General features: G+C 39.7%; 1 protein-coding gene across 1 annotated transcript in view; it reads left to right on the forward strand.

Moving 5' to 3' along the window:
- Positions 1–5,038: 5,038 nt before the first annotated feature.
- GPAM (glycerol-3-phosphate acyltransferase, mitochondrial) overlaps positions 5,039–20,288 on the forward strand; it is a 69,970-nt gene continuing 54,720 nt past the window's right edge. Inside the window, exon 1 of the mRNA XM_020988017.1 lies at positions 5,039–5,270. The gene's annotated coding sequence lies outside the window, so the exon portion shown is untranslated. The remainder of the gene's footprint in view (positions 5,271–20,288) is intronic.

The raw sequence follows: 20,288 nt of genomic DNA on the forward strand, positions 1-20,288 counted from the left end.
AGCATTAATCCCTCTCTGGAAACAAATTAAAGGGGCCTGTCTTCAGTTTGCTTTTCAAGTGATCCATAGGATTGAGCACTGGAAGGGATCTTAGTGGTCATGTATTTCAACTTCCTTGTTTTATAGATGAGGAAAATGAGTCCTAGAGGGAGGAAATGACTAGACCCAAATTGCAAAGATGGTAAGAAGCAAACCCAAATCCTTTCATTCCTATGCTTTTTACTGTACCAAACTGCTTCCTCATCTCATGCTATGTGTACTTTAGAAGGAAGCAAAGTTCAATGAAAATAGTGCTAAACTTCTTTGAACCCAAATCATGGCTTTATAACTTACTATATTACCATTGGTAATTGAGTTGTCTGGGCCTCAGTTTCTTCATCTATAAAATGATGATATGTAAAGACTATTCTGGTGTTAAATCTATGATCCTGGCCACTAGGCCTAATTGGGGAAGGGAAAAGTTTACCTTTATTGAACTCCCCTCTTCCATTTTATTTCTTATCTCCTTTTCCCCCTCTTTGGGACTCCTTTCCCTAGCCCAACCACCTCCTAATCATACTGCCCTCCTATTGCTTGAAGTTCCATATTGTGGCATGCCATCCAGGCCAGATCTGCTCTACCCAGAAGAAGCCTTACCTTTTTAGGTCAAGTTGTGAAGGAATTTAAAAGTCAAATACAGAAATTGCTATTTGGTCCCATAAGCCTTTGGGAACCATTGAAATTTACTAAGTAAATGATCAGTTACACACTTAAGGAAACTTATGTGGAAGATGGATTGGAGTAGAGAGACTTGAGGCAAGGAGAATAATGAGGAGGGCAATAGAATCATTTAGGTGAGCAGTGATGTGTGAGCAGACAGAATGGGTCAGTTGTGAAATATGTTGTATAGGGAGAACTGGCAAGGTTTGGTAATTGACTGGATATATGAGGTGAGGGAGAGTGAGAAGATATGTATAATAACACTGAGATTACAAACCTGTGAGGCCAGAAGACTAGTGAGATCTTCAGCAGAAATAGGAAATTTCCAAGAGAGGTGGGTTTGGTGGGAAAGATAATTAGTTCTGTTTTGGAGATGTTAAATTTGAAATATCTTTGGTCACCCAGTTTGAAATGTTCAATAGGTAGTTGGTGATGTGAGACTGAAGTTCAAGGAGAAATTGGACTTGGATGCACACACACACACAACATGCATATCTACATGTGTATACATGTTTTCTGTGAGTCATCTATATAGAGATGGGTGAATTTCAATTTCCTCATATTTAAAATGGAGACAATATCTTTATTACTCATCACAAGAATGTTGGTAGGACTTAGTGAAATTTGGGTGTGACCAAATTTCTATGTAAATTGTAAGCTATTATTGTTCTTATTCTATTATCTCTGGAGGGAAACAACTCAGCCCAAATGATTTTTCTCACGGTGGCTTTTGAGAAAGGGTGACAAAATAAAATGTTCAGGCTGTGTGGGGAAGGTGTCACCGGGGAGTGGGGTGGGGGGACATCTTCCTTCTACCATACTATCCGTTAAATCATACTGCCTCAGCGTCTGGGTAAAGATTTCTCATTTTAATCCTAAGGTTTCTTCCAATTTACTTTCCTTCTTTTCTGACTGATGTGGACTGGGAATCAAACCTTGGTGTGGGTGAGAGGGAACAGATTGATACTTCAGTTCTTAAAGAACTGAACTACCTTCATTTCATGCTTCTGCTTTTGAGTAGGTGGAAACTTCTCTGGAAGGTTCTCTGGGGTTTCTACTGCCTTGTGTCCCACATGTCACTTTTTTGGGGAAGGGGAAACAGAGGGGAGATATAGAGGAAGAAGAAAGGGAAAAAGGCATAAAACTATACCCTATGACAAGCCTTACAGGAAATCCCTTTGACAAATCTTTTAGTTTTGGCTGTCCAGCTGTTAGGAGCACACCCTCCTCCCCACCTCCCCCATCCCTGACTGTGAGTTCCTTGTTTCTCTGGAGGAACTAGAGTCCTTCGTACTTAGCCTCATCGCTGGATGTCTGGTTCCTCTATTGCTTTTTATAGATGAGACGTCCCTTGTGCTACCCCCTGGGTTAAACTAAGAAATTCAGTAGGTAGGAATAATATTCTAAGCAAGCAGGGCTAGAAAAAATGGAGCTCAAGCAAGGTCAAATATTACTTATGAGAGAAGGGATTGATACCTGGAATTTGCATTGCTAAGCATGCCTAAACCTACGATTAAATAAAAATGATCCAGTCCTGCCAGAATTGTTGGGATGGGGACCACACTTTAATAGAAACAGACTGGAGGCCAATGTTAGATAGTCAAAAGAATATTCAGGTGGACCCATTTTTATCAATTCTGTCAGAGTCCAAATTTCCATTTTTCTGTATTAATGTATGTTTAGGCACATTACAAAAGGGTTCAAACAAAGGTTCATTTTTAAAATGGAACTTCCCTGATGCACTCAAATATTTGTTTTAGACAATAAATTCCCTAGAGTGGGGCTAGAGAGAAAGAAGGGACTCTAGGTTTTCCTCAGTCATTGACACTTTTTTCTTGCTGAAACAACTGTATTACCTTGAATAAACGTTTTATGTCACATGCACCCAATAAAATCTAAGTTTCTTGAAGGTAGAGGTTTTTTTCTTCTTTTTTGTCGATCAATACAATTTAATTTGGGTAGCTAGGTAGCTCAGTGGATAGAATACCAAGCCTGAAGTCAGGAAGACTCATCTTCCTGAGGTAAAATCTGGCCTCAGACACTTACTAGCTGTGAGACCTTGGGCAAGTCACTTGAACCTGTTTGTCTCATCAATTCTTCATCTGTAAAATGAGCTGGAGAAGGAAATGGTAAAGCCCTCCAGTATGTTTGCCAAGAAAACCCCAAATAGGGCCATGAAGAGTTGGACATGACTGAAAAGACTGAACAGTAACAACATTTGATTCAATGCAGCTCAGCAAAAATGAAGCACCTCCTATGTGCCATGCACTGTGCTAGGAATTAGGGACCCAAAGACAAAAAAGAAGGAATGAATTGGGGAAAACAACATATATTCAGATTAGCAAATACATGAATACTCTGTTGGTCCTCATCCTAATTCACACTCACTCTGTCAAACCAGGTCCAGTTCTACCTAGCTATGTCTTTCGCCCTTCCTCAAGGTGTTAGGATTACTTTTAGGGTTTCAGGAGATTCTTCTAATGCCATTGGCTTGAACTCCATTCCAATGTGTTTTCCCCAAGAACAACTGCCAATTATATTTATCTTCTCTATATTAGTGACTGACCTAGTAATTAGCACCACAGTAACATTCAGGGATGTTTACCGAAAAGATTTAGCAAGACCTAGAGCACAAAAATATTTTCCCCAATAGCAGGGCAAACTCCCTTCTCTATCACCTTAGTCCTTGGGAAGAGCAGGCTCACACATAAAAGACACAGTAAATATGTGTTGAAATTAGTTTAGTCCAATTCATTGAAAGAATAGTGAATTTAAAGCATAAGCAGGCATCGAGTATGGGGTGTGCCTGTATATTTTTTGTATGTAGGTATTTGTATATAGGTAGGACATGATCACAGAACACCTATAACTTAGAGGTGGGAGATTTCAATTCCAGTTACATTATTATGTGGGTGACTTAAGGTAAGTGAAACCTCCATTTGGTCATCTGTCAAATGAGAATAATGATACTTGCTCTGCCTGCCTTGATTCTTTAAAAAAAATAAATTCTGAATTAAAAAGCACCAAAAAAGAAACATTTCCAGGTAAACAGAAAGAGGGTTATACCTAAAACCATGAATCTATTATGTACAGCTTACTTTAAAAAAAATGCTGTAAATTCAACATGTTACTTTCAAAGCTATCCTGCTTCTGTGTGTTTCCTCCTAAATTTCCTTCTGTTTCCTTCTGAGTATTTTTGAGATGCTCCAACGATTCTTTTATTCTTCTCTTTCTGCCAATACTATTGCTTGCTTTCCCTTTTCTCTAACACCTCTCTCCAAATAAAATGAGGGGAAAACAAACCTTATAACCAATTAGCACAGTATATCAAAACAAATCCACACATTTGCCAAGTCCACAAATGTATCTTTCTTTCTGTACTTTGAGTCCATCATTCCTTTGGCAGTAGGTAGGTAGCATGCTTCATCTTTCCTGCTTTGCTTTTATGGAATGAATAAAGCAATGTGTGTGAATGTGCATTGCAAATGCAAAACCTAGATATAAATGTAAAATATTGCTCTTAGGAAAGCTTAAATACCCTGACATTGAATGATCAATCTTAGTGAAGATTCAATATCTCTGAAAGCACATGCAATGTCAGCGGGGAAAAAGGACTCACTTTACACTCAGTTTTTCAGTAGCATGGCAATGGAATGATATGAAGGTGTAGGTGTTCTGTGAGCACATGTTACCTATGTGCAAATATGCCAGCACACACCATACTCTATGCCTGCTTGTGCTTTAAGTTCAGTGTTCTTTCAATTTAATTGGACTGAATTAATTCAACAAATATTTACTGAGTGTCTTTTATGTGTGACTCTACTTTCCCCAAGGACCAAGATGGTAGAGAAGGGAGTTTGCTCTGGTATTAGGGAAACTATGTATTCCCTGGTATTCTCTGTGCTTATGCTGTTGTGACCTAAACACTATCTGTCATCCTACTAAAGTGATGCTTCCTTAGCAGGATGAACTCTTTTTCCTCTAATGGCTTTGATTTTGGTAGGCAAGGGTCTGTTGTCCCATGCGACAGCATGAAGCAGGTGGCTTTGACTACTAGACTTGGAACTCCATCCAGCCTGGAGGGGGATGGGACAGGGAGGTGTTTGCCCCAGAAATCTTCCAACCAGGCCAGGCCAAGCAAAGGTAAAGAAGACACCACCTGCTGCATCATTAAATTATAACAAGCCCTGATATTCATTCCAGAAGCTTTGGGCTTGTTTGCTCTTCCTGGTGGAAGGGCAATTGTGATTGGCCCACCCACTGAGAGTTATCATGCCTTATCTCGGGCTGGTTATTATTTGATTAAAAGAGGCTTTCTCCTCCTGCTCAGTTTCAAAATAGAGCACTGGTTGGGGCATTTGTGCCTGGTGAGCTTGCAGTCATCAAAGAGGCTTTTGCTGAGGTTCCTGGAGAACTTTATAAGTCCCAGATCCGCTCCACAAATGAGCATCCAGAAGAGCTTTCAGACTTTCCCCGGGCTAGTGGTGGTCTCTCCAGAGCAGAGAGCTGGCTCATTGTGAATTAACCAGTTGCAAACAAACTCCAAACACCCTCAAGAGCTGAGCAGCCAGGTAACTTTTTTGTGCCCTCCTATTTCTTGAGTTATCTCATGGTGCAGAGGATGAAGGAAATTCTGGTTAGGGTCAAAAGGGTGGAGGTGGCACTTTCAGATACTAGGGCTTATATGTCAGAAAAAATAGAAGATAAACATGGAGATGCTAAATTTAGAAGAGCTTAGAAACACTTCAGGCTATGCAGATCTTTCTTTGGGTTCTGAAAATAATAACAGCAAAGTCAGTGTGCTTCCTTGTCTATTTACCCTGGGAAAGGCAACTAACTGGATAAGTTATGGCCAATTATTTAAGCTCTGAAAGGCCTTTGCTTTACCATTCTCTTGGCCAACAAACTGTCCTATAACTAGGGGTTCTTAACATAGTCCATGAATTTTTTTTTAAGAAAAGATTTTGAGGATCATATTTCAATATAATTGACTTCCTTCATAATCCTATACATTTTATTTTATTTTTTATTTTTTTGCATTTAAAAACTATATTCTGAGGAGTAGCAGCCTGCTAGAAGGGCTCGTGCTACAGATAAGATTGAGAACCCTTACTTTAAGCTTACTGATTTTGTATACATTCCTTTTTGGTGCTTTCTTTTCATGGCTGCATCTCCAAGGGAGAAAAAAAGATATTAGTCCCTAAAGCTATATTTAATTCTTTACACTTCACCCAGCTATAAATGTGTGTGGGCTGCAAATGTGACTGTTTACCCTTTGCACTTATTAAAACACAACCTGAAGATGCTCTGGGAAAAGTCCCCAGTTCTGAATTTCCTTTCTAAGATCTGCTTTCCTATTTTGCTTGAGGACTGTATTTTATTTGCAATGTGTTTCCTTTCATTTGAACCATATTCTAAGCTTAATGGACTTTTAGTGGATAAGGAAATTGGCCAGATATGTATGTTAAAGGCTATTCTCTGTGATGAAAGCTGGAGTCCTTGTGGTAACCTGCTAACTGTAACTATGCAAAGGGAGGATGAACTGAAGAGATGAAGGGAGAGATTTCACATTTTTGAAAGATGCTTGGGGGGAAATACATACTTCAAATATAAAGGGAAAGAAATAGGACTTTTATTGGCATCATATGAAGTGATGCTTTCAATCAATTCCTTATGCTTTGTAAGTTATAAAGCAATCATTCAAACTAATTTTCTTTTACTTGCTTTTTCTCACTGTCTTAAGTCTTGTTTTTCCTTGATGTTTTTTTTTTAATTCCTAGTTGCTGTTATCTGAGTTGTAATTAAGCTAAGGCAAGTGGGATATTGACTCAGGGTACCGAAATGGAGAGCAGAGGGACTTTATGAATTGCAAGTCTTGTATTCACCATGCATACTGTTATGACTTGAACACGTCCTATCTCCCCACTTAATTGATGTTTACTTAGCAGGATGAACTTTCCCCAATGGGTTTGAGTTTGACAGGCAAGAGCCTATTGTCCCATGTGACAGTATGAGGCATTAGGCTTTGGAGAACAGGGAGACTCCCTGATGGGTTGGTCTTGGCATAAGAAATAGACCATAGCTAGGTCTCCAGAGAAATGCTGTTCCTCAAGACCAAATACATCCCTGGAGAGAGAGGCAGCACAAAGACAAGTGGTCAGGGGCTGTTCTGTCCCTTGGATAACTTTCTGCCTAACAATATGGGGTCGTTAAGGGGACTCACCTTTAGGGGACTCAATTCCCCAGGGGACAGTATTCGTCTGTGGACCTTATTTCGCTAGATGAGAGGGGACTTTCAGGGGACATCACAACATATTTTCTCCCCACCCCGGACATAGGGGGAATTCAGGCTGCTGAGGTGGGGTGCTTCTCTTCTCCCCATTAAGTTAAGAAGGAAGATTAGCACAGTTATAAGTCAGGCCTGGAGCAGTTCTTCAGACCACGATCTATCCTCTTTCTTTCCTCTACTGCATTGGCACCAGGCTCCAGAATTCCTAGCTATGATTCTGGCAGACACATATCTTCCGAGCCATTTTTGTTCACAGAAAGTTTTTTGGGTAAAAGGATTACTCTTTCTGATGTGAAATGGGGCAGTGCTACTAGCAAGCCTCCTTTGTTAATGGAACCCCCAAGATTATTAAGACTAGCAGGTCCCATTTGAATAATATTTGTATTGTTATTAATCAGATGTTTCAGCACCAGAAATGACACAGACTTTCCACTTTAATAACTTCTGGAAGCATAAGTTTGAATGGTGTTACATAGGGATTATGCTTGTATAGAACTTTAGAGCTGGATGTAACTAAAAAGTTGTTGTGTACAACTAGTTCACTTGGCTACAGAGCTTACCTAGGACCTAGGATTTCCCAATCACCTGAAGAATCAAGACCAGCTTGATCTTTCACTCCAAGCACGCATTGATGAGGCGGGAGAAAAGATGGCAGCAACTCCGTTTATTTTTAGCAAAGCACTTACTTATATAGCAAAATAACAGGAACTCTTTCTCAAGTTACAGTGATGTATAGCCCATGCTGTGCTCAAGGACAGTGCATGCACAGTCCGTGCACTTACCTACCACCAATCACAAATACACTGTTAATGACTAATGAGTAACTAGGGAAGTTAGAGATGCATAGAATGGAGCACCGAACCAGGCAACTTTTGCTCACAGATCAATCACCTGAGAGGGGCCTCCGCCCATCAGTGAGACCTCATGAACAGCCTGTGGCCCTCTACATCCTTACAGATCCCCAACAAAAAGTGGTCATTTGGTCTGATCTCCCATCAAGCACAAGAATACTGTCTCCGGCATGCTTGGGAGCACTTTTATTCAGCCTCCACTTGAATAGTTTCAGAAGTTCTTGTCCAGACTCCTTTTCTAGAACTTCTGCCCTTTGGTTTTTAGTCCTACCCCCAATTACCAGCCAGAAGCCTTCTCTGATAATCAATCAGCAAGCTTTTATCAAACGATACTACATAAAAGTGACAGTGCTAGGTTCTGAAAATACACAAAACCAAAACTGTGACTGCCCTTAGGGAGGCTACAATCTATCAGGGGAGATAACGTGTGCATACATAATAAATGTGTATGAAATACTCATGGGGGAAGCCTTTAATAGTGGAGGGGGATAGGTGGAGGGAAAGGAAGGCTTCATGGAAAAAGTGACACTTGAGTGGAGTCTGTTCTAGGAATGGGGTGCCTGTTGACCTTTTCTGCTAATTATGGTGCCAATGGACCTGGATTCTTTTCTTCACATCTAGGGGAAAGAAGGGCCAATAGTGTTTCTCTCTCTCTCCCCTCCTAACTTGGATTCTTGTGGGATTGGATTGTTTTGGGTTTTGTTTGTTTGTTTGGACCTGAGTAGAAAACTCCTAGTGGGATAACATCCCACCATTGATGTAGACTGGACACTTGTCTATAATTTGTCATCTTAGAAAGTTGCCTGGGATCCTGGATAACTAAGGGACTTGCTCATGACCACATGGACATTATGTTCTAATAGTTCTTCCTAAAGCCAAAACTTGTGTGTATATGTGTGTGTGTGTGTGTATGTGTGTATACAACATATATATATATATATATATATTATGTATATATGTATGTATGTATATACACACATGCTAAATTGTACCAGAGTCCAGCTCCTGGCTCTAATCAATCAACAAACATTCATTAAGCACTTGCTATGTGTTAGATCCTGGGGATAGAAATAGAAAAGTAAGATTGTTGTTACTCTGGTGGAGCTTACAAAACAAATACAATATACAGTGATTGTGGTGAGGGGCACTAATAACTGGAAGAATCAGAAAGGGCCTCTTGAACGATTTGGCATTTGATTTGAGACTTGAATAAAATTAGGGTTCCAAGAGATAGAGGTAAGTAGGGAGAGTATTCCAGACATGGTGGATAGCTTATGCAAAGGGAGAAGAAAGTTTGAATGTGTTACATGAGGACCAGCTAGGAGGCCATCTTGGTTGAAGATTAGCATAAGTGAAGGGGAGTCATGTGTAATCTACCAGGAAAGATAGGCAGGAGTCAGAATGTGAAGACCTTTACAAGTTTAATAGAGGAGTTTCTATGTGAGCCTAAAGGCAATGGGGACCTGAAGCTTCTTGAATAGGTAAATAAACATTTGATTTAGGAGCCCTTTGGTCATACTTTGGTAGCTATGTGGCAGCTACAGTTTATCCTTTGTTCTCAAAGAGGACCATGACATCGGGGAGGTGATACCATGACATGCAAGTGAACTGGATTTAAGTGAGGGAGGCTGTGCAAAGTCACCAGCCTCACTTTCTCCTCTGGAGCCATCTGGGTCCGGTGGCCAGATATAGATCAGGACAACTGGAGATGGCCTTGGATGTAGTAGGAGACTTTTTAAACTAAGGTCTTTAATAGATCTCAATTTGACTGAGGCAACACCCATTTAGTGATTAAGGCTAGGTAAGAAATGAGCAGAGAGTGGCCTCAAGTGAAAAAAAAAGAGTCAATTTGGGAGGGGAAGACCTGGTTAAAACAGAAACAATTGCTTTTTACATTCACTCTGAGTCAATCAGGGCCCAAACAAAGTGGGACTTGGGCTGGGACCTATTGCTGGCCAATCAATGAGAGCCAGAGTGATTTGGGTTTAAGGAGTGGTCCTTAAGGAAAAAAAGATTTCAGCAGGCTACAATTTACTAGATCCACTATCTCTAGTTCAATCTCTAGTTCAAATATCTGTGTAACCTGTGGCAAGTCTCTCAACCTCCGTCTGCCTCAGTTTCTTCATCTGTAAAATGGGGATAATAACAGCACCTACTTCCTAGAGTTGTTGTGAGGATAAAATGGGATATTTGTAAAGCATTTTGCAAATCTTAAAGTACTATATCATAATCATCATTATTATTATCCACAAAAAATGTCAGTTTCATTTCTTTTATTTCAGAGACATTATCAAGTAATTTAATTCTCAAATTTAGGATTTGAGAAATGAAAAAATGAGTCTTCCACATTTTGCAACTCTTCTGCCATTTCTGAGATCAAATATTACAAATTAAATATGTACATGTGGCTTTTGTTATTCAAAAATAATAGAAGCAGCTCCAGTAACGTTAGGTGTATGAAGGCTTTTATAAATACTTTTTAAAGACTTGCATTGTTTAGTTTACTCATTTCTGCTCTATCAAAATACATCTTCAACTGTGTTTTCCTTCCTCATCCTTTCACCTAGTGCAGTCATTTATCTGATCCCAGATGAGACCTCAGGGCTTCCCATGACTGTGATTAGCTCTTATCTTGGCAGGAAGCCCCTGACTGAGCCAGTTTTGGACTCAGCATCTAGTGTACCTCATAGGGTTGCAACTGCCTCACTGGATTTTCTGCTTGTTTCAGATTCCTGTCTTAACTGCCTGCCTTGATGCTTGTATGACTGCTGCTTGTCTGACCCCTTCAGCCCTCATCTTGTCTGCCTGAATTCCTGAAATAAGCACTGTGACCTCTGCTAACCATAAGCCCCTAACATTACCTAGGTTTCTAATTCTGACACCCCAGCAGGAGCTACTTCTGTCTTGCCAATGCACAGAGCCTTGGCATAACACTATCATCCTCTAACATGACTCTCCTCCATCACAGCTCAGGTTAGTCAAAGAGACAGGATCTGAGAATGTTTGAACTAGAAGAGCCCCTTCGAGATGGTCAGTCCTACCTCTTTGTTTTGGAGCCTAGGAGAGTGAGGCCCTGAAAGTTATGATGTGATGCCCAAAGCTAGAGAGCTGGAGGCACAGTCTGGGTTATATAACTCATACTCACAATCTCAGATTAATGCTCTTTCCAGTCTACCCAATGGTCTCGGTTAGAGATGGGAAATTGTACACAGTACAAGACTGACTCCGGGTACACTCTGCAAAATTATCAATTTAATTTTTTACCCCTTCCTACTTCTACCAGGTTCTTTCTTTCCCTCTAATGCCTTTTCTATTCCCTTTTCCTATTCCAGTTGATCCCCAGTGTCTTCACATAGTCCAAGACCCCATGAGAAAGTTGACAGGAAAGTGTTAATGTCTGAAAAGGATGGAGTGTAGTGTTCTCTCCTCAAAAGGATTTGTGTTTTTAAAAATGATGCTCATTTAAACCAAAGGATTGAATCTCTCACATTAAAATGTTAAGAATTGTGGCAGATGATAGGGGAGATAATTTCAGGCAATGGGAGGGAGTAAAGAGAGGGGCTTTCAGAGGACACCTAAAGAGATTATGAGGCTGTTTGCCTGTTTAGAAAGTAAACTTGCTCCTGGACACCAAGAAATGTTGATATCTGCCTTGAAGCAGCAATGTACAATCATTAACACTGCCTAAAGATTGCTTGAGGCAGGGCATAGGTATATTCTGTTCCCCAGAGGTAGTACCAAGGTAATCCTTTCCTTCCTACCCTAGCCTTATTGACCTCTCCCTGAGTGACTCACTTATTCCATTACCACCTCCAGCACATGGTGGTTAGCCTTACTTTCCTAGCTGCATTTAATTTTCCTTTTGTGAACTCAGGGCAAGGTCCTGCAACAGTTCATCCGGCCCGGGGGGGGGGAGGGACTATGTAGCATCTTTTCTACACAAAATTAGAAGTTATTATTCTTCATGAGATGGGCCCATATTCTGAAAAATTGAAATTTGTAAGTCACACTAAAAGAAATGACTGGCAAAGGACCTACCTGCAACATTATAAAGGAGAAAAACTGGTCTTTGATTTCTTCCGCCCTCCCCTCTCTGAGCTATTTCTTTCTTCCTGATGCCCATCTGACTACAAGTGCTATTCTTGCTCTTAGCTTGCTTTCAACTAATCCCTAGGGCGATACTAGCTTATTATCATCATCATCATCATCATTATTAATCACCACCTCACATTTACATAGCACTTTAAAGTTTACAAAGTATATAATCCTGACACAATAACCCGGAGAGGTAGGTACTATAAATATTATTCCCATTTTACAGATAAGGAAACTGAGACTCAGGAAAGTTGTGACTTCTCTATAGTCACTCAACTAGTAAGTCATAGAACATGCTCTGAACCTAGACCTTCTGTCTCTAATATTCTTTTGCCTCTATATACCACATTATCTCTCTAGTTACAAACTGAAAGCAGCTGAAGGAGTGATTACTTCCAGAGATATTTAATGCACTTTCAACTCTTAGAAACCAAACTGGTTTTTCTATTCAAGGGAATGAAGATAATGAATAGTAAAGGGTAGGGGGGAGGAGTGGTTAGTTTAAAACAAAACAAAACAATAACAATAACCACCACCACCTTGATTTGCAGCCAGGGAACCTGTGTTCCCATCAAGTTTCAGTTGTGTCAGTTATTAGCTGTGTGACCTTAGATAAGTCATCTCACTTCTCTGGGTCTGTTTTCCTATTTTTAAAATAAAGAGTTTAGATTACATAATTTCTAAAATTCCTTCCAGCTCTAACATTCTGTAATTTAAATAAAATGTGGGATGCAGGTGGTAAGTAGGCTGGATATTTGGGGAAGGGTAAACCTAGTCCTTCCCAGCAGCTTCTGGTGAATGTTTAGAAAATCTTCCTTTGGTAATTCAGGAATAATGAAATCTGACTTTGTGAATTAAGTGGAAAGAACATGGCACTGGAATCAGAGGGCTTGAAATCAAACCTTAACCTCTGATGCATACTATATGTGTGACCTTGGGTAAGTCCCTTAACCATATTGAGCTTCTGTTTCCCTATTTGTGAAATGAGAAGGTTGGACAAGCTTGCCTCTGTAATCCCTCCCAACTTCAAGTCTATGATCTGAAATATGCCAGGATATAAGAAATGAGCTGGAGAAGTAAATGGCAAACTATTCCAGTATCTTTGCCAAGAAAACCCCAAATGGGGTCACGAAGATTCAGACATGACTGAAATGACTCAACAACAAAATAAGAAATAATAGGCCGAAGGAAATCTTTCCCAAGTTCTAAGTAGAAAGTTGAATCTCAAGGTGAATTTTTCCAAAGGGGTCCTAATGGGAAAGCAAAATCTTATTTAAAATAGAAATCTCATCTATCCCTCATGAATTGTTTTACCCGGAAGTAGAGAATCCAGTCTGCCAGCCTGGAGTCAGCCTTGGAAGCAAGCAGCTCTCTTGATTTTCACACTAGTCCCTTCTAATTAAAATCCTTCATCATTGCTCTGCTGCTGCTGGAGCAGCATCCCCCACGCTCACCCCAAGTCGGCAGGCAGGCATAATTTTTCCCCCTCTGCCAGGCCTGATTGCTTCCAGAGCTTCGGATTTGCCATGAACGAGCCCTTTGGTGGAGCTGAAGTGTAGTGGTTATTGAAATGCTGTTTCCACATAATTTAATCCACAGCCCTGCTTAGAGATAGAGATTGTCCAAAATAAGATGGATTTGAAAGAAAACAGCAGTCATTTTCTCAGGGCTGTTTGTGGAGCTGGGGTGTTTCAGATGAAAAGAATTCCTCAGTTAGCTGGTATGTGCTATGGAACTTTAATTAACCTGGCGTGGGTGTGAGTAGTTGAAGGGCATGTCTATGAAGTTTGGATGGATTTTTGGAATGAATACCAAGAGAGGCACACAGGGATGGCAAAGAAAAGCCTGTGGATGTTCATGCTTCAAAGATAGAGACCTGTATGAAGCAGACAGAATTACAAGTACAAGGAGTTTAGACTTTAGAGATCACAATCCACTCCTATCATTAACTTATTTTTTACAAATGAGGAAGTTGAGTGTGACAGGAGGGTCAATGAAGTGATGTGCTTAAAAGTCATACAGTTAATAAGTGTATATGGGGACTTTCTTCTTATCAATGGCTTCTTTGGGGTATAAGCCCAGTAATGGAGTCTCTGGTTCAAAGGGCATGGACATTGTAGTCACTTTATTTTCGTTGGTCACTCTCTTTTATAATCCGCTGAGTCATTAGCTTTTCTGACTCTGTAGACAATAAGAAAACACTTCATAATCTCAAAATGCTCATCTTGTAGCCTTGAGGCACACATGGACAGAAACAGGTCCCTAAGACTCCCATCTGGTTAACCAGAACTGAGAATGGGAACTTTAGATAGTACTCACATGAGATGGTTTGTTGTTTAGTTATTTTTCAGTCGTGTTCAACTCTTCATGATCCCATTTTGTTTTTTGGCAAAGATACTGGAATGGTTTGCCATTTCCTTCTCCAGCTCATTTTACAGATGAGGAACTGAGACAAATAGGGTTAAGTGACTTGCCCACAGACACATAGCAAGTAAGTGTCTGAGGCTGGATTTGTGAACTCAATAAGAGGAGTCTTCCTGACTCCTGGTCTGGCATTCTATGCTCTGTGCCATCTAACTGCATCACATGAGATGGTGCCTATAATAAATTCAACCTTGCCATAACAGAATCATAGATCTGGTGTTGGAAAGGACTTTCACTTCTTATGTCTCTAACATGTCACACTGTTGTCAAAGGATCATGGGTTTAGATCTAGAAATAACCTTAGAAACTATTTAGTTCATAGACAGCTTACTTTACTTTAGCTTACTTTCTCTTTTCTTTTCTTTTTTTTTTCTTCTTTTGGACTAGGCAATGGGGTTAAGTGTTTAGCTTAGTTTCTCAAGGTCACACAAGTAGCAAGTTGCATAGGTAGGGTTTGAATAGGACCACTGGTTCCAAATCCAATTCTCTTTTCTTTGTGCCAATCTTTCTCAGCAGGGGCATCTTTCCCTGTTGATTTCCTTCCATTGGCTGTGATTTTCCTACACGGTAGGTAGGAAAAATGAGAATCTCATTTATCCATTCATTCAGCTCACTAACTAAATGACAAGGCATTTGGTGAGTTTAGGAAGAAAAAGTCATAGTTAACTCATCTTTTACCCATGCTTCTTTGAGTTTCTTCACCTTGACATTTAGAGGATAGCAAGCCACAACCAACCTCCTGCCCCCAAACTGAGATTCAGTGAATCTATCTTTACCAAGAGGCTCACTGCCAGTGCCAACAAAGGCTTCATCCTTCAAACTCGTTGAGCTGTCTGAGATTACTCATGATCAGAACTGTGTGAAGTCCTGGAGAAACAGAAGAAAAAGATCCTGCCCACTTACATTTTATTGGAATTATTATTCTGTCTTACCTTAGAGACTGTCAGGTTCAACCATATTTTTCAGATGGGAAGCATTCATGGTCTAGTAGAAAGATCATCAGACTTAGACTCAGAAAACCTGGGTTCAAATCCTGCCTCTCTCCCTGACTAGAAAATTTGTGTGTCATCTGACCTCTTTGCTCTTTTAGTTTACTCCTCTCTGAAGTGATAGGGTTGGGGTCAGCTAGGTTGTGGGGTGGATAGAGCATCAGCCCTGGAGTTAGGAGGACCTGAGTTTGAATCTGGCCTCAGATGCTTACTGTGTGACCCTGGGCAAGTCACTTAATCCTGACTGCCTCCAAAAAAATAAAATAAAGTGATAGCGTTAGACTAGATGATTTTTAGGGTCCCTTCCAGTTCTAGTATTCTATTGTTTAAAATTATTCAACAAGCTGTAGACTTCTTAATTTAGGTCAGAAACTCCTCCAAGAGGTCATAAGACCAAGGCTAATTGAGGTCCAAAATTGGGAACAACATCCTGCCTTTCATCAGCTCAGTGCTGTGTGACCCATTTCAGAGAGGGCTAGGGTCTGCTCCCTCCTCACTATGCAATATACATCCCTTCCTAGGAAATCCTTGCTCCATTATTGAGAGAAGAAGTCAGTCTGCCAGGGCTGGACAGTTCAAAACCAGGAAGTGTCACAGCCCCTCAAAAAGGGCTTCCTTCGAATTCGTGAATTCTATAATGAATTCATGAAAATCTAGAAGAGTGTCATCTACCTCAGAAAGCAGAAATAATTGAAATAAAAGCTGTCCATACCTGTACCCTTATTAATTCCATTGTCTTTTATAGTTCATCATATAATTTTTATAGGTAAAGATCAATCTTGGGTTAGCTCAGGCCACCGATTCCATTTATAACTAGTCTATAGTATTGATGAAAGATTCAGCCATTTAAATCACTGTGGCTTTTAAAATGGTACTTCCCCCATACTAGAACTGTTATTGTCCAGGAACCCTAGATGCTCCTGGGGTTATGTAGCAGAACTGACAGAAATGACTAAATTTGTTAGATGTATCCAATTCATTTATTCACATCCATTCATAAAACATCTACTTTGTGCAAAGCATTATGTTAGGCACATTAAAAGACTAAATGAGACAATTCCTGCAATCAAGTAAATTAGCAATCAGATCCTGCATCTTAGCCTTTCAGAAGTAAAGATTCATGGCACCTCAGACTTGGAAAGGACCTTGGAGGTCGTCTAGTTCAACTCATACCTGAACAAGAATTCCCCATCCTCCATATACAACATCCCCCACAAATGGTGTCTCAGCATTTTCTTATAGATCTCCAAGTGGTGGAGAAATCATTACTACAAGAACAGTTAGGTGGTACAATGGATAGAGTGCCAGGCCTGGAGTCAGGAAGATCCAAGTTCAAAGATAACTTCAGGACATATTAGCTGTGTGCCCTTCAACAAATCACTTAACTTCCATTTACCTCATTTTCCTGTTCTGTAAAAGGAAGATAATATTAGTGCCTATCCCCCAGGGTTGTTGAGAGGGGAAAAAAATGAGATAATATTTGTAAAACACTTAACACAGTTACTGGCATATTGTTGGGGCTAGATAAATGTTAGCTATTATTAGAATATTATTATTACTTTCTGAGGCAGCTCATTCCTCTTTTGTACGTGGTTTAAAGTACATTAGCCCTCTGGGGTAAGTGAAGTAAAGAGCTCTACACAGAAGGTCATACCTCAATCAGATAGATAGATGGATAGATAGAAATACAAACTTATCACATATAAAGTAGCCATGGAAGTTTTATTTACATGGAAGTTTTTATTGTGGTGGTATTTGTATAATAGACTTCAATCTGAAACGGATATTACTGTATACCCAAGTAAATATTTGATAAATAGACTGTCAGCTCCTTGAGGGCAGCCCTACAAGGCCTTATGCATAGAAGATGCTCTATAAATGCTTGTAGATGATGATGAGGACATAGTGTGTGTGTCCATTTTGGAGAGAACAATTTCCTGCCACATAAACATGTTCCCATGATGATGCCTATTAATTTTTAATCTTTTCAGTTTCTCATTGAATTATTCAAAGGGAATGAATTCTTTTAAATGATGGAACAGTTTTGCAGACTCAACAGTTTTGTTCTGGCTCACTAGTAGAATCTGCAGTATTGAAAGGGAGCTTCTATAAGATGGTAGCCAGGAAAAGCTTCCAGGTTGCTGTTATCTCTTTTCGTTTTTGTTATGATTCTGCTCCCTATTCTTAGAACTTTGTTGAGACTGAAAGGAAGGCAGGCAGATTAGTTGTCAGAACAGAGGAGAAAGAGTATGAAAATTAGCCAGAGAAAACGCTTGGAGCTGAGCTATGTAGAGTCTTGTTTGTGGAACATATCACAGTAGGATAGAATCAGAGCTGGAAAGAAACAGAGACCATCTAGTCCTACCTCATCATTTTATAGAAGAAGAGATCTAAAGATGTTTTAAATAATATTTTATTTTTCCCCAATTACATGTTAAAACAATTTTTAAAGCTTTTTTAAAAAAAGTTTTGAGTTCCAAATACTCCCTTTCCCTCCTTTCCTTCCCTTCCCCCTCTCTGAGATGGCAAGCAATCCAATACAGTTTATACATGTGCAACCATGTAAAACATTTCCATATTAGTCATTTGGTACAAGAAGATGTGAATAAAAAAAATAATGACAGAAAGTGAAAAAATAGCATGCTTCAGTCTGTATTCAGAAAGTATCAGGTCTTTCTCTGGAGGCAGATATCATACTGTATCATGAGTCTTTTGAGATTGTCTTAAATCATTATATTGCTGAGAATAGCTAAATCATTCACAGTTCTTCATGGTACAATATTGCTGTTACTGTGTACAATGTTCTCCTTGTTCTGCTAACTTCACTTTGCATCAGTTCATATAAGTCTTTCCAGATTTTTCTGAAATCATATTGCTTGTCATTTCTTATAGCACAATATTATTCCATCACAATAATACATCACAGCTTGTTTAGCCACTCCCCAATTGATGGGCATCCCCTCACTTTCCAGTTCTTAGCCACTACAAAAAGATCTGCTATAAATATTTTGGTATAATAGGTCCTCTTTCCACTCTTTTTTTAAAAATGTCTTTGGGATATACATCTAGCAGTGAGACCTAGAAATGTTAAATTTGTCTAGGTTCACATAAGAAGTAGGTCCTCTGACTCCAAATCCAGTTTTCTTCCCACTGCCCCAAGCTGCCCAGGGGACATACTTGCACATGTTTCCTCTTCCATATTCCCTGGAGGCAGAGACTATATCATATTCATCTTTGTGTCCTTCCAAAGGGTCAAACACAATATTTGTCAATAAATGATTTCGAACCTTTGAGAATGGCTGCTATAAAAAGTTAGTCAATCTAAAAGGTGTTACAAAACTTCCCCCTTTCCCCCCAGTTTGGTTACTCTTAGGGAAATCATATATAATGCTTTTGTCCTATGTTATAGCTGGAATAGTATTTGGTAAGGCTTCTTGTTACAAGTTCTTTGCTGGAGTTCCATTACTTGACATGATCTTAGAATTATAGAATGCTGGAACTTGAAGGGCCCTTAGAAGCTGAGACTCAGAGAAGTGCTAACTTACTCATTTTATTATTGGCAAGTTATATGATTAGAATCCAGACTTCCTCACTCTCAGCTTGGTTCTTTTTCCCTCTCCCCCACTCCCTATAGCTTATTTCCTACCTTTTAAAAGCATTTTTCTTTCTAGAAAAAACCGTTTATATTTGAGAATAAGAAAAATACATATAAGAGGGGAAAGAATCATGAGGACTATAAAAACCCATAGAAATCAACTAATCCTACCACTTATACAGATGAGGAAACTGATGCCTAGAGAGGCTAAATGACTTGCCCAAATGTCACAAAGCTTATAAAGTCAGAACCAGAACCTTAGCCTAGTTCCGATGACAAAATCAGTGCTCTTTCCACTAAAAGCTGTGAGATAGAGAGACTGTTCTCTAGGAGAATATTTGTCAATAACAGTGAAAGAAATTTGAATATTCTTGACTAAGAACTTTTGGGTTTTTCTGGGCTGTTAGAGAAAGGAGAATTTCTAATCCTCATTCTTACTAATTGGAGCAGAAAGAGTAGATTAACCATTTTATTTCCTCATAGTAGCCCTGGCTCATACAGCTAGGATCAGACACTATGGCAGGCCCCCAAATGCTCCAGACTAGTGCCAACCAGATTGCTTCTGTCCAGCAGAGCATGATAGAAACTCCATCTTTGTTTCGGGTCCTCTGCCTCCCCCTTTGCTCACTATGAGCCCAGTCCCCACATCACCCTAGAAACAGAGGAGTGGATATTTTTCTTTAATGCTGAAATTCCATCTCTTAAACCATTTGAATTGTTGAACTGCTGAGTGCAACTTCAGATTAATCCACTTACCCTAAGAGCTTGCATAAGGTTTTCTGTACCAGATTAGACCAGCGATTTAGGTCTTACTTTTTAGACTGCAGCCAGTAATTCAGACTCTCATCTCACATCCTTAATTAAAAAAAAAGTGAAGTCTTTCAGCTAGAGGTTTGATATGGGTTAGGGAGGAATTTAATACATCCCTTCCTCTGATGTTGGCTCTTTGGGACTCACTCAAATAGTGAAATCTTGAAACAAAATCCTTTTTACTGTTGGCTATATCATAGACTTGTGGAAAGGTAGAATGATATGGTTGAAAAGGGCTTTGGAGGTCATCTATTCCCCATCACATTATAGGTAAAGAAACTAAGGCCTAGGGAAAAGATGTGACTTGGTCAGGGTCAAATAGTTCACGTGAGAATTAGGCCTAGAATCAAGCTTTTCTGATTCTTCTTTCTATGGGTTTTCCCCCCACCCCTGTACTACCAGATGTTTACCCAAGAGGTGAATCTGTCCTGAGACCCTCTAGAGCAGGGGAACTTTAGTTTGTGTCATGTACCCTTTTGGCAGTTCAGTGAAAGCTGTAGACCCCTTCTAAGAAAGTTTTTAAAATTCGTAATGGA

The sequence above is a fragment of the Phascolarctos cinereus genome, unplaced genomic scaffold (assembly GCF_003287225.1).
Source record: "Phascolarctos cinereus isolate Bilbo 61053 unplaced genomic scaffold, phaCin_HiC Scaffold_3;HRSCAF=262, whole genome shotgun sequence".
In the NCBI taxonomy this organism is placed as follows: Eukaryota; Metazoa; Chordata; class Mammalia; order Diprotodontia; family Phascolarctidae; genus Phascolarctos; species Phascolarctos cinereus.